Source organism: Oratosquilla oratoria, chromosome 16 (assembly GCF_046742065.1).
Source record: "Oratosquilla oratoria isolate Oo_2021 chromosome 16, ASM4674206v1, whole genome shotgun sequence".
Lineage (NCBI taxonomy): Eukaryota > Metazoa > Arthropoda > Malacostraca > Stomatopoda > Squillidae > Oratosquilla > Oratosquilla oratoria.
Genome location: NC_134792.1, coordinates 68,436,578 through 68,451,577, shown reverse-complemented (window position 1 = coordinate 68,451,577; position 15,000 = coordinate 68,436,578).

Sequence of the window (15,000 nt, the reverse complement as noted above, 5' to 3'; positions counted from 1 at the left end):
CATACGCCAGGAGGCGCGTTGATGCTGCCGAAGACGTCACCTTTGCCATATTATACTTACGGAGTCTGTTGGGACAGGTAAGAAACAGTCACTACTGGGAATCGGAGAGGAGTGCGGGATTCGAACTTACAATTGAGTGCGAGACCGATTAGAGCACCATGGCAAATGTACGGCATATGTAAAAATATTATAGTGTGTTTCTTGCTTGTGTGCCTCAAATACAAAGTTTACTAATAGTGTATACTCCCAGCTACGATCCACAGAGACTGGCAAAATCTACATAAAGAGTAAACCTTTTCTCGATGAATCTCTTACGTATTGAGTTTCACTTTATCTTTTCCCATTGGCTCTAGGTATATACAGCTGTACGTAGCCAAGTGTTAAAGAAGAGGTCAATACTAAAACAAGATAAGAGGAAGAGCCATTTAGGTTGTTGAAGAAACAAGAAGAAAACATATTATGGAATAAAAAAAAATAGAAGTCAGAGTGGACCTGGCAATTTAATTTAAGATGGTATACTTGGTGGAATAAACGAGTCATTGAATTAAAGCTAATACTACATAAACGGTCGCCTGACAGCTTATTCCCATAGGACCCCTGGATTTTGCAACTTAGGTCAAACGTAATCCATGACCTCGTTTAGTTGATTCAGGTTGTGACATGGACGACAGCGTGTGTACACTGAGAGAAACGGACGAGAAAAATAAAAGGAAAACAGGGGAAAAAACCAGAACAGAAGGGGAGAGGAACTGGGAATAGAATTTGTGATACTGAAGAATTGAGAGAGAAATAGGAGAGAAGAGAAGAGACGCAAGAGGAGAGAGGAGGAGAAGGAATAGTGGGGAGCTGGGAATAGAGTTTGTGATACTGAAGAAAGAAGAACGAAATGGAAGAGAAGAAAGTCTGTAAAGAAATTGTTAGTCGAACACGAAGCCATCCATTTGGACTCTTTGACCTTGAAACTCCGTGAGGGATGACCCGATGCCTCAAAAACATCGGCAATGGTCCCCGAGTTAGATCATGGAGTCTTTAGGGAAGGAATGCTACTCTATTTATATATATATAATATAATTCACGAAAAAGCAAAGGAAACGTATCTACAACGTGTCGTTGAGTAATGGTTGGTTCAATTTGAAAATCGTTTCTTTTATACGACCAAGTGTGGTACAACGGAAGCGTCCTTGCTGTTTGATAAGGAGTTATGCATCTGATGGTTCGAGTACCATTAATGTAGCTCGTTAATCCATTTGTCGTAACTTCACCCTATGTATATATACATATGATTGTGTGTGTGTGTGATATATTGTCAGGACAAGGGACATAATGTACGATGTATAATTCAAAGAAAATAAAAAAAGGAAAGAAAAAGAAAAAGGGATAAAAAACATGAAAGACATGAAGAAGGAAAGGGAAGCACAGGATCCATTCTGAGTTTGTGGTATCATTAGCGGGTATTTATGGTTTACTGTTGTCTGCCATGACTGATGGTAATGAACTTTTGGAAGCTTCGGAGCGTATAGGGAATCACGGGCGTCAGATTATGAATGCCAGGGTGTGAATTAATGGTCTGTGTATGTGTGTGTGAGTGTTTGTGTATGTATGTATGTGTGCATGTATATGTATGGGGTATCGTGTATCCATGGATATTATATGTTTTTTCTATTATTTTTATTTACATTTTTTCTGTTTTATTTCATTTTTATTTACACTGTTTTGCTATCGCTTATAATGATAGTTTTATATATCTTATGTATTTTCATGCTCTAGTATTTGGTTATTCGTAAACATGTTTATTGATGTATTATTTTGTTTTTGTCTCTTATCTATTTATACATTTATTTATCTATTTATTTATTCGCCTTCTTTTTTCAGCTTTCGATTAAGTTTTTGGTTTTATGTAAATTTGTATGAATTACACTCCTCTTGTCATAATATAACGAACAGTTGGTACTGAAGGAAATAAAATATTATGAAAAATATAAAGTTCTCAAGAAGATGCAGTGTCCCCGATTACCAAGAAGAAAAAAGGTACTAAGAGGGGAAACAAATACTGAAGATAAAAGGTGCCTATATGAACACAGAATCATCAGAAGAAACGAAAGAACGAGAGAGAGAGTGATAGAGTGAGAGAGAGAGCGAGAGTGATAGTGAGAGAGAGATAGAGAGATAGAGAGAGAGCGAAAGTGATAAAGTGAGAGGGAGAGAGAGATAATGAGAGTGATAGAGAGAGAAAGAGAGAGAGAGAGAATGATACAGCGAGATTGATAGTGAGAGAACGAGAGTGATAGAGTGAGTGTGTGTGTGTTTGTGTGTGTGTGAGAGAGAGAGGGAGAGAGGGGGAGGGAGGCAAAGGAAGAAACGAGGGGAAAAAGGTAAAACCGAATGTTGCAGAAGAGAACGTAATCAGTCTAAAACGTGGAAAGCGGACATGAAGAATTGGTTTGATGCAAAGAGCGCCAGAAACTCGAAGAACGCGAATCCTTTGATGAAGGAAGACCCGGGATATCAGGGAAAATATGAAAATAAAAGCGGAAAGGAAAAACGAAATGAAATAGAATAAAGAGGAAGAAGAGAGTGTGGACTGCGAAGAAAACGGAAGACGAGGGAACGAAGAAAACGGAAGACGGGGGGGGGAGAGTGATGTGAAATAATATTCATTTCAGGAGTTACCCTAGGACGAATAAAATCACTTGGCGGCAGGAAGATAATTGGAGGTTTCATTAGATAATTTCTAACCGTCGTCGTCGTCGTCGTCGTCGTCGTCGTCGTCGTCTTCTTCTTCTTCTTCTTCTTCTTCTTCTTCTTCTTCTTCTTCTTCTTCTTCTTCTTCTTCTTCTTCTTCTTCTTCTTCTTCTTCTTCTTCTTCTTCTTCTTCTTCTTCTTCTTCTTCTTCTTCTTCTTCTTCTTCTTCTTCTTCTTCTTCTCTTCTTCTTCTTCTTCTCTTCTTCTTCTTCTTCTTCTTCTTCTTCTTCTTCTTCTTCTTCTTCTTCTTCTTCTTCTTCTTCTTCTTCTTCTTCTTCTTCTTCTTCTTCTTCTTCTTCTTCTTCTTCTTCTTCTTCTTCTTCTTCTTCTTCTTCTTCTTCTTCTTCTTCTTCTTCTTCTTCTTCTTCTTCTTCTTCTTCTTCTTCTTCTTCTTCTTCTTCTTCTTCTTCTTCTTCTTCTTCTTCTTCTTCTTCTTCTTCTTCTTCTTCTTCTTCTTCTTCTTCTTCTTCTTCTTCTTCTTCTTCTTCTTCTTCTTCTTCTTCTTCTTCTTCTTCTTCTTCTTCTTCTTCTTCTTCTCTACTTCTTCTCTTCTTCTTCTTCTTCTTCTTCTTCTTATTTCATCTTCTTCTCTTCTTCTTCTTCTTCCTCCTCCTCCTCCTCCTTGTTCTTTTTCTTATTCTTGTTTTTGTTCTTCTTGTTATTATTATTATTACTATATATTCTTCTTTATTCTTCTTCCCTCCTCCCTCCTTCCTCCTTGTTGTTCTTTTTATTTTCCTCCCAATCGTCACTCGCAGAGCGGGGTGGATAAGTACAAGAGGCAAACAATCCTCACTGAATTGAATGAAATTATCTGGTGGTCTTAAAAGATTTCTTAGATTATTGTGCCAGTAGTGGAAGTCTGGTCCCTTGGCGTCTTGTCGTTTTGTTTATGTATGAAGCGCAGTGAGCGCAAGCGGCCGCTAACCAGGCCTACCAACATTACCGAACCATGAAGTACAGTAGGTTGCCGGACATTAGAATCTGTCCCATAATTTGCCATATTTTTCCAAATATCTGTTTTGGATTTAAGTATTGTGTTTATTGTATGGAATGGTTAAATTTTGTTACTTATTTACAAAAAATAGACATGCAAAAAGTTATAATCCACATATATGTTTTGTTGTTGTTAAATATTCTGTTTATTACATACAAGTTTTTTTTATTACATCTTATTTTATTATTATCATTATTATTATTATTATTATTATTATTATTATTATTATTATTATTATTATTATTATTATTATTATTATTATTATTATTATTATTATTAATTACTATTATTATTATCATTATTATTGTTATCTATTTATTTATTTATTTTTTCCTTGTGTAAAAAAAATATATATATATAATATATATATATATATATATATATATATATATATATTTTCTCCAGCAAGATATGTTATATATTTGATGTGTTAGACATACAACAGTTATTTATTATTTTAAGTGATATTTTAAAACATACTTTACAAATGCGAATGATATTTGTCCAAGTAGATATTCTGTTGTTAATTATTCAATGTTTCTTACATAGCAATTTTCTTTTTTGTTATTACCGATTTTTTTTTTTTTAGATAAAAATCCAAATGCAAAAATATTTGTACAGTTCATGATACGGTATGTTTGTAAACGTAAATAAGACCTTTCGGAAAGCTAATGTACTAAACCTTGTTAATTTAGTTAACTTTGCTTATACGACGTAATCCTGTGAGCATTTAAGTTCAGGAAACGATACGCGCACCGTTACCAGTAGCCAACAGTTACCCCGAACTGACTGTGTACACAAGGTAAAGGTAACGCAGTGAAGCACTTCCTGGCGTAGGCTTACCTGAGGAACTGTTATGTCTTTAGTTGTCCCTGTGATCATTATATTAAATGAGGTATTCAAATAGCCAAGGGCTTTAACAAGGGTGATACAGGCAAGGTCATCATATTAAGACAACAGGGCAAGACTCGTAGTAATGGGTTTGAATTAGACAAATTTAGGTTTAAGATGAAAATAGGCTAGAACTGGTACAGTAATATAGTGGTTAATGAATGAAATGGACTGAATAACCATGAAGTTAGTGCTGAAACAATTTGTTGTCTTAAGAGAACATTAGGTAACTATGAATATGGATGGCAGGTGGTAAGGGACACGGAACTGCCTAGTGTAGGCCTTATGGCCTCTTCCAGTCTCCTTCTTATGTTGTTTTTATTCCTGTTGGGTCTTGGAGTATCAAACCCAAAGGCAATGCAATTCTGCTTGACGCCTTCATTTAAATCGAAAACATTTCTCTCATGTCACCAAATGCCTTCATGTTATCAGTCTGAAAGCTCTGGTGCCCCCCCCCCCTCCCTCTTCCTCTTACGTCTTTCCAGCTCTTTCTTCCCTTCCACCCTTCCGGTTTTTCCCGCCCTTTATATTCCTTTTTTTTTCTTCTTCCTTGACCTTTTTCCGACCTTCTTATTTATTTATTTCTATCTGGGAAAGTTTCTGCTTATTCGTTTTTCTCCATCCTCGTTTGATGCCCTTTTTACCCAAAGTTCATCAATAACCCTTACCCCGATAGACTGGCATTCGGTCCACCCACGATTAAATACCAAAACCCTTCTCTTTACCAATTAACATTATTTTTCCGATACTTTATCACAAAGATAACTCGACAATTGGTGACGGCTCACACCCTTTCGTAAACTGATGACTTGGAAACAGCCGTACATCATTGCACACTCTCCACCGTTTCTTCCCAAAGAGATCTACAGAAAAGCCCAAATCAGTTGATGGATTGCGTGAGATTGTCCATAAGGACAGAAACGCTGGTAAAATACAGCCCCATGGATTAACTGATACAAGATTATTAATATCCATCTGAACAAGTTGCTTAAACACGGGCATAGCGATTCACGATTGGCTGTCTCGGGCATCTCAGCGGACCAATCAGAGCGCAGCGCGCCACGCTCGCATACCTCCACGAGTTACCAAGATGATATATATATAAACTCTGCACGATCCAGTACGCTCATTCCTTTGAAAAAATCCGTAGACGATACGTCAGGAATAAATGCTTTACTCCCAGTCCATGTTTCCTTTGCCTGTGACTGTCCGACTTCTTAGAAACAGGGAGCACAGCTAAACCACAGACCCATGGATTAACTGATACAAGATAATCTTCCTATTTCTGTCTTCTGTGTAATTGGTTTCATTAGGACAGAGATGCTGAAAAACTACAGTCTCGTGGATTAATTTATGTAAAGTTCCTCATCTCTTTTTGCTTTCTGTCTTTCCAGGTCTGAGTGGCTCTCCGACTCTTGAAGAACGATGACCTTGAAGAAGCTCCGTGCTCATTGAAGACCCACGGAGTATTTGAAGAAATTATGGCTTGGAAAAGATGATTGTGTCCCAGTAGGCCTAGAAACGACTCTTAAGCTCCATTTACCAAAATAATTAAAACGAGAAAAACGAAGAAGAATATTTGTTGTCAAGTTACCGTGAAGTGAAAATAAGATAAAAAAAAAAAAAATGGCGAAAGAAAATAATGAAGAACCAAAGGGAGTCCTAAGATATTCATCTTCCTCTTCCACCTCCTCCTCCTCCTCCTCCTTTTCTTCCTCTTCTTCCTCCACCTCCTCCAATGACTTAACTCGTGCTGCGCGAAAGGATCAGCACTTAAACCAGTTCCAACAACATAAAATTATGCTCAAATGCTCATCCCAAGAGACCAGTGCGTCAGGATTCTTTAGTGCGACTCCCATGTGTGGCCGATATGGTCTGCCTTGCAGCTGGGGACTTGTGTCTTATTCATACTCTTCCTCCTCCTCCTCCTCCTCCTGCAGGACCTCCTCCACGTCATCCTCCTCTTCCTCCTCCTCTTCCTCTTCCTACTCCTTTTGCCACCCACCCACACCCTCCTCCTCCTCCTCCTCCTCCTCTTCGTATTCCTTTGCACATATCATCCCAAGCTCACCCACGGACTCCTTCGCCAAAGACTCAGAACACCAGTGTCTCATTTGCTGGAGTCATGCCTACCAACCTCTCGGGATAAATACGGATAGTCAGGCATACCAACCCCTCGAGATAAAGGCGGGGGTGAACATCGGGGAAGGCCGGGGAGAGGAGCGGATGTGGGGCCGAAGGAAAGGAGGACAACAAAAGACCCGGGCGAAGAGAGCGAAGGTGGAGAGCACAGTCGAGGCGCCTCTTATGAAGGACTCAGGGGCGCATCAGTGTCATCATCATCACCATTCTGGTCTTCGGCAGACCTTCATGGCCTTCACGCTGGCCGTCTTCGCGGCGCTGACGTCATCGGTGGGAGCCTTCGAAATAAAACGTAAGTAACGCCCAACCCACCATATCTTTTTTTTTTTTTTTTTAGGTTGAAGGTAATTTTACGGGTGTGTATTTACATTTATGCAAACGTGTACACACACACACACATACGTATGTATACAACCATTTAAACGTCTCTATATCAATATACATTCATTTACTTACAGTATATCGTATAGTACAAACTTCGCAAGTCAACAGTCAAGTTGACATTCAGATTCCCTTGCAGCTGATGTCTTGAACAGATAGCGTACATACTTCCTAAACATTTATAGACGCACACACTGTTGTTTGCATAAGGCTTTGTTCACACTAGCGGTTTGAACCGCGTGGATACCGCGGGGGTTACCTCATAGTCAAGGGAAAAACTACGTGGTTGCGTGTGAACTCCTCCATTGACTCGCATTGTAATTGAACCGCAGCTATTGTAGCCGCTAGTGTGAACAGGGCGTTAGCTTTATTCAGTCGTTATTTCAGTGTGTTTAGTGACACCTCCGAGGACCAGAGTCACACACACACACACACACACACACACACACACACACACACACACACACACACACACACACACACACACACACACACACACACACACACACACACACACACACACACACACACACACACACACACACACACACACACGCGCGCGCGCGCACACACACACTCTAATACACACACACACACAGAGTATCGCTGCGCTGCGGGTCGTTACTCCAACTCACGTGGACGGGGAGTTGGGTGTGTGTATGCGTGTTAGGTCATGGCGTTACCCATAGATCGGTTATATATGAGCTCTGAGCTCTCTTCTTGGAGAGAAATAGCTGTCGATCACGAGTCCAACAGGTGATCCAAGACCAAAGACGGACACACACACACAGACGGACACACACACAGAGACGGACACACACACGGACAAACACACACACACACACACACACACACACACACACACACACACACACACACACACACACACACACACACACACACACACACACACACACACACACACACACACACGAACAAACACACACACACACACACACACACAACAATAAGAAACAAAATTCAGACACAGAAATAAATATTTCAATTCTTAATCAACGTAAGGTTGTAATTAATGAAAGCCTGAATACAGAGGACGAAAAAGGACCCTCTCTTTGGAGATGAGAAAACTTAAACCTCTTTTCCATCGAGTTAGCAAACATATCCAGATTAACCGTTTCACTGGGCGGTTGGAGGGAGATGGGGGGGAAGTGGTGGTTGGGGGAGATGAAGGAGATGGTGGGGGAGATGGGGGAGAAGGTGGGGGTGTTATTTGGTATTTGTGGAGTTTCTTCACCCGTACTAGTGTTAAGTTGGATTTGGTTAGGAAGTCATTTCCTAACCTGACCTGACCTGACCTCATCTGACCTACCCTGACCTACCCTAACCTAACAATAGAGGGCGAGATGAAACTGATCAAATTTCGAATATTTTCCTGGACTGAATTAAATCACATGACGGCAAGTAGTTAAAAATTGGGAAGGCGTTCCTTTTGTTTCTTTCCCTCCTTCCCTCCTTACCCCCTTCCCTCATTACCCCCTTCCCTCCTTCCCCCACTCCCTCCTTACCCCACTCCCTCCTTCCCTCCTTCCCTCCCTACTTCCGTCCCTCCCTCCCTCCTCTCTCTCCTTACTTCCTTCCCCTTCTCTCCCTTGTAATTCTTGTCTTTCTTCTTTGCTCTTTATTTTTCCTCTCTCCTCTTTTCTTCTCTTCTTTCCTCCCTTCTTCATTCCTGACTTTCTCTTTTTCTCTCTCCTCTTTTCGTCCTCCTTTTCTTTCCTCTTATTTTTTTATATCTTCTACCCCCTCTCCTTATTTCCTTCCTCTTTTCCTCCCCTCTTCATTTCTGACTATCTCTTTTTCTCTCTTTCTCCCCTTTTCTCCCGTCTAACCCTCGCCGTTCCTCATTGGCTGCCGCACTTCTCGGGGTCGGCCAATCAGCGATCGCTTCGATTTCCTTGCTCGAACTTGTCAATTCTGTTACGTACTTTGTAACCTTTCGCTCACATCAGACAGTTTCGTTCAAGTAAGGATCGAACTCGGGACACACACAAGGGGGTAACGACCCTGCAAAAATCCGTTTTCTTTCACCTGGTCTATTCTCCTCTCTTTAGGTGATTAAGTTTTCTGACAGAGAGAGAGAGAGAGAAAAGAGAGAGAGAAGAGAGACACCGTGATGAATTGGTTAATTAATTTGTTGCTCTCTTTCGGTGGGGATTTGTTGCAAGGTGGGAGTTGCCTTCCCCACCTCCCCCTCCCCCCTGGACGTGAGGGGGGCACCTTGCTTGTCTGCAGTCCCCTTGCAACGATCTGGGTTGCACTGCAACACGATCAAGTCAACTCCCACTCTCTTTATCCCCTCCCCCTCCACTCCCATCATCTCCATCTACTCCCTCTACACTCTCACCGTCTCCACCTATTCCCTTTTAACCCTTTCTCTCTCCACCTCCATTTCCACCCCTCCATCTCCACTCCCACCATCTCCCCCCTCTATCTCTCCATCCCCTCTCTCTCCTCCCCCTCCATCTCCACCTCCTCCAGTTCCACCCCCTCCATCTACAGCCCCTCCATCTATTCCCCTCAATCTCTATCCCTTCCATCTACACCTCTCAATCTCCACCTTCTCTATCTCTCCACCTTCTCTATCTCTCCACCTCTTCCATCTCCATCCCTTCCATCTATACCCTCTCTATCTCCACCCATCCACTTTCTCTCCACCCATCCCCCTCTACTCCCTTCCCATCCACCCCATCTACTCTACCCCTTCCCCCTCTTCACCCTCTCCACCATTCTCCCTCTCTAACTCTTCCCTCTCCACCCCCCCTCCCCCCATCGTGCTCCGTATGGGATATTGATTGCACAATTTTTATGCACTCAATGATTTAAGGATTCTATTGGCTTTCCAACAGACCAAGTCACTTAACATTCTTTTGCGACTGTGGATTGGCCCCCCCCAAAAAAAAAATCTCTTTTCTTTTTTACTTTTGTCATCCATCTCTGAGGCGATCGTGATATTAAGGATAGAAACGCTGGGTACTGACCGGATTCCATCATGCCCCACTCTGTAAGGCTCAGATCCACTCCCTCTTTTCCCTCTCCCTCCCCCTCCCCCTCCCTCCCTCTCTCCCTCCCTCCCTCCCTCCCTCTCTTCCTCTCCTTCCCCTCCTTCCCCCTCCCCCTCCCTTCCATCCTCCCTCTACTTCCGTCCCTCTCCTTTCCTGCATTCCTCTCCCTCCCTCCCCTCCTCTCCTTCCCTTCCTTTCTCTCCTTCCCTCCCTTTCTCTCCTTCCCTCCCTTTCTCTCCTTCTCTCCCTCTCTTTTCCTCCTCCTTCCATCCCTCTCCTTTCCTCTCTCGCTCTTTCTTCCTTTCCCTTCCTTTCTCCACTCCCTCCCTCACTTCTTTCCATCTCCCTCCTCCTCCCTCTCCCTTCCCTTTTCTCTCTCATTATCGCTCTCCCTCTCCCCCTCTCCCTATCTCTTTCTCTCTCACCATAACTCTCCCTCTCCCCTCTCCCTATCCCTTTCTCTCTTACCATTGCTCTCCCTCCCTCTTCTCCCCTTTCTCACCATCGCTCTCCATCCCCCTCTCCCTATCCCTTCCTCTCCCACCATCGCTCTCCCTCCCCCCTCTCTCTAGCCCTTTCTCTCTCACCATCGCTCTCCCTCCTCCCCCTCTCCCTCTCCCTCTCCCTCTCCCTCTCCCTCTCAAATTGATTCTCTCCCCTCTCCCTCTTTCTTTCTCTCTTACCATTGCTTTCCCTCCCCCTCTCTCGCCCTCCCCCTCTCTCCTTTCTCCCCCTCTCTTCCTCTCACATTCATTCTCCCTCCCCCTCTCCCTATCCCTTTGTCTCTCACCATCGCACTCCCTCTCCCTCACTCTCTCTCCCCCCACTCTCTCTCTCTCTCTCTCTCTCTCCCTCCTCCTATCTCCCTCCCTCTCCTTCTTTTGAGTGAAAATAATAATTCATGCTCACGCCGCGAGTGTTTACATTGGGCGGATGGAAGCTTTGATCAGAGATTTACAATTCCGACCTTCCTTTGAACGACGCCCGGGTATAGGGCCTCCAATAATATATTCCCGTCCCTGGGAAATCTTGTACACCTTGGCCTTGGGTGCTTGCAGAGCTGTGTGGAATGGTCGAATGTAATCAAACTATTGCATTTCCAGTACACGCACACACACACACACGCATACACATACGCACACACACACGCGCGCATACACATATGCACACACACACACACACGCATACACATACGCGCACACGCACACACACACACACACACACACACACACACACACACACACACACACACACACACACACACACACACACACACACACACACACACACACACACACACACACACACACACACACACACACACACACACATCAGTATATATATATATATATATATATATATATATTATTTATATATATATATATATATATATATATATATTATGTATGTATATATATATATATATATATATATATGTATATATATATGTAATATATACACACGTATATACATATATGTATACGTATATATATGTGTATTCTTGTATATATAAATCGTCTGTATTTGTGTGTATACTGGAAGTAGAATTATTTGATTAAATTCAAATTAAAAATTCAACATTCAAATGTGTCCATTTTCAACACACCTGAGCGCCTCACGTCGTAGTCTCATCTCATTGACAGCTGCGTAGGATCAGCAGCAAATGCGTCGGGTGCAGCTGTGCCCTTATGCATTGACGTGCAGCTGTATTAGCAGCAGCAGGTCCGATTCCTCCCGTCAATAGCTGTCAGTCACCTGCAGGTGTTTTGTTATGATGTGTTCGCGAGTCGTTTCCAGACGCAACCTATAAGCTAATTTAAAGAAACGCCATGTCAGGGCGGAGGGATGTATTAGTACTTGATAGGACTTGTTCACACTAGCGGTTTGAACCTACTTGTTTATTAAGATTTTTTTTTTTATTGTTATTGTTATTATTATTTTTACTATTGTTTTATTTTGTTTTTAATACTATTATTTTCATTGTTAATATCATTATTGTTATTATTACTATCATTTTATCATTATTGTTACTATTATTATTATCATAATTTTATATTGATTTATGTTGTTCATTGATTTATGTTGTTCATTTGTCTGTTTATCAATTTATTTAATCATTTATTTACTTATATGTTTATTTATTTTGACCCTACGCTTTCCGTTGTGCCTAAAGACCAGAGAATTCCCAACCAACTAATCTGGCAACACTCATATAACTATCGTAATTCTATATTCATTTATCTTATTCCTATTCATTTGTCTGTTTATCAATTTATTTGTTCATTTATTTCCTTGTTTATTTACTTTGACCCTCCGTTTTCCGTTGTGCCTAAAGACCAGAGAATTCGCAACCAACTAATCTGGCAACACTACCGAAGTTAAAACAAACCGAATCGAGCGAATCGATCATCATCTAGTTCCATATTTACTGCCTCACTAAGGTTCATAATAACGCCTCGGAATACAACAGGACCCAGATGTATTATACAACAGCTGCAGCGCGACCCAGTTTGTCATCTTGTACAGCTGCATTGTCCTCCGTGACGTCTCCAGCTGCGCGAGGAGACGCAGGGAGTCTGGTGCACGGTCTCCGGACGACGTGGAGACAATGTCTACGTGGAGACGTTCTTTCCTTCATGAGCAGACGGACTCCCAAAGGACCCAAAGAGAATATTTGTCCTTTGGTTGGATGCAGGGGGAGGGGGAGAGGGAGGGGGAGGGGGGATTAGGGGGAGGGTGGATTGGGGGGTTGGGGAGAGTCTTGGGATTAGAGTGATTGGGAGGGAGGGAGGGGAGGAACGGGAGACTCTTCGGGTTGGGAGGGAGGGAGGGGGAGACTCTTGGGGTTGGGGGTTGGGAGGAGGGGAGACTTGGGGTTGGGGCTGGCAAGGAGGGAGGTGGGGAGTCTTGGGATTGGGGTGGCTGGGAGGGAGGGAGGGAGGGGAGGAGGGGGAGACTCTTGGGGTTGGGAGGGAGGGAGGGGGAGACTCTTGGGGTTGGGGGTTGAGAGGGAGGGAGGGGAGACTCTTGGGGTCGGGGATTGGGAAGGAGGGGAGACTTGGGGTTGGGGGTTGGGAGGGAGGGGAGGAAGGAGAGACTCTTGGTGTTGGGAGGGAGGGAGGGATGGGGAGCGTATTGGGGTTGGGGGTTGGGAGGGAGAGGGAGGTGAGGACTCTTGGGTTTGGGGGGAGGGGAGGAGGGGGAGACTCTTGGGGTTGGGGGGTTGGGGAGGGGAGGAGGGGGAGACTTGGGGTTGGGGGTTGGGAGGGAGGGGGTGGGGGAATTTTGGGGTTGGGGAAGGGGGGAGGGGAGGAGAGACTCTTGGGGTTAGGAGGGAAGGGGGAAGGGGAGACTCATGGGGTTAGGAGTTGGGGACTGAGGGGGTGAGAGACTTGGGGTTGGGGGGATGCGAGTGTGGGTTGAGTTCTTATACGTGGAGTTACTGTGATTCTTATTGTATAAAATCGTGAGACAAAATTGATCTAAAATCCCCCGTCGTCCCAAATCCCGTTGTGGCGCTTTGGTTTCAGCCTCGATACGTACCACGTGGAACCGAGTTTGATCCTGAACGGGTAACGGTGACTGCCACTTGCCCTAGCAATCCGAGGTGACATTTTCCATAACATCTAAGCGTCTCCATGCGTAAGAGTCATCACAAGGTTTATGGATATTGTGTCTAAAACTAACATCTATTAGCTTTTTGCTTAATCTAATCCTTCCTTAATGAGTAAAAGTCACCTTGATTTGTCTCCTTATGATTTGCTGTTTATAATTTTACCTTAATTGCCGTCAAGTGATTTTATTCAGCTGATCGAAGTGTATCTTGACATATGTTCACATCATGAAATGCGTCACACCCTTTTCCGTGCTCAGACGGGGCATTCCAATGTCGAAAGAGTCCTCACTACTTCAACTTTAAGTTCATTGCCATAAGACTGATGCTGTTGTACACACATAACGATACCTCACGGTCAATGTAATACAAATGTACAGTAGACATGTACTGTACATCAGGATTTAATTAAACCTCATTAACCATCCTAACATATAGTCTTACCTGAACACAGAGCCTTGCCCCCCCCCATTATGAGGCTTAATTAAAGCCCGATGTACAGTACATGTCTATTGTACATTTGTACTACATTGATCGTGAAGTATCGCTATATGTGTACAACAGCATCAGCCTTATGCTTAGTAATGCATTTAATTTAGAATTGAGGTAGTGAGGGTTCTTTCGACATTGGAATGTCCTGTCTAGGCATGGAAAAAAGCCGTGATGCATCTCATGACGTGAATAGAATGCAAGATACATTTCGATCAGCCGATTAAAATCACTTGACGGCAATTAAGATAAAATCATAAACAGCAAATCATAAGGAGACAAACCTAGGTGACTTTCACTCATTAAAAAGGGAAGGGGGAGGGGCAATCGAAATCACGAAGTTGTTGACAACACACTCGAATTGCATGGCCGCCATGCAATCTCCCAGCAGCAACATTGCTATGTCCTCGTCACTGTAGGCGTGCATGCAACACTCCAAGCTCATTTCATCCTGCAAGGCTGCAACGAGGCGTGCAACGTCAAATGACTCGTTGCAACATACCGACCCGAAGCTGCAACATTAGCTTCCGATCTAGAAGGATGTATGTACGCGCTGACGCGGGTCTGCGTTCCGGAGCGAAAGCGGGTTTTGCAACTCGGGGTTTGCAATAAAGTTGCAGTGGGAGCCAGTGTGTAGTGTTGTTCCTATCGACGTGCAGGAAAAATAATTGAACGGACTATATCAGTCTACCTATACATATGTGTGTGTGTCTGTATATATA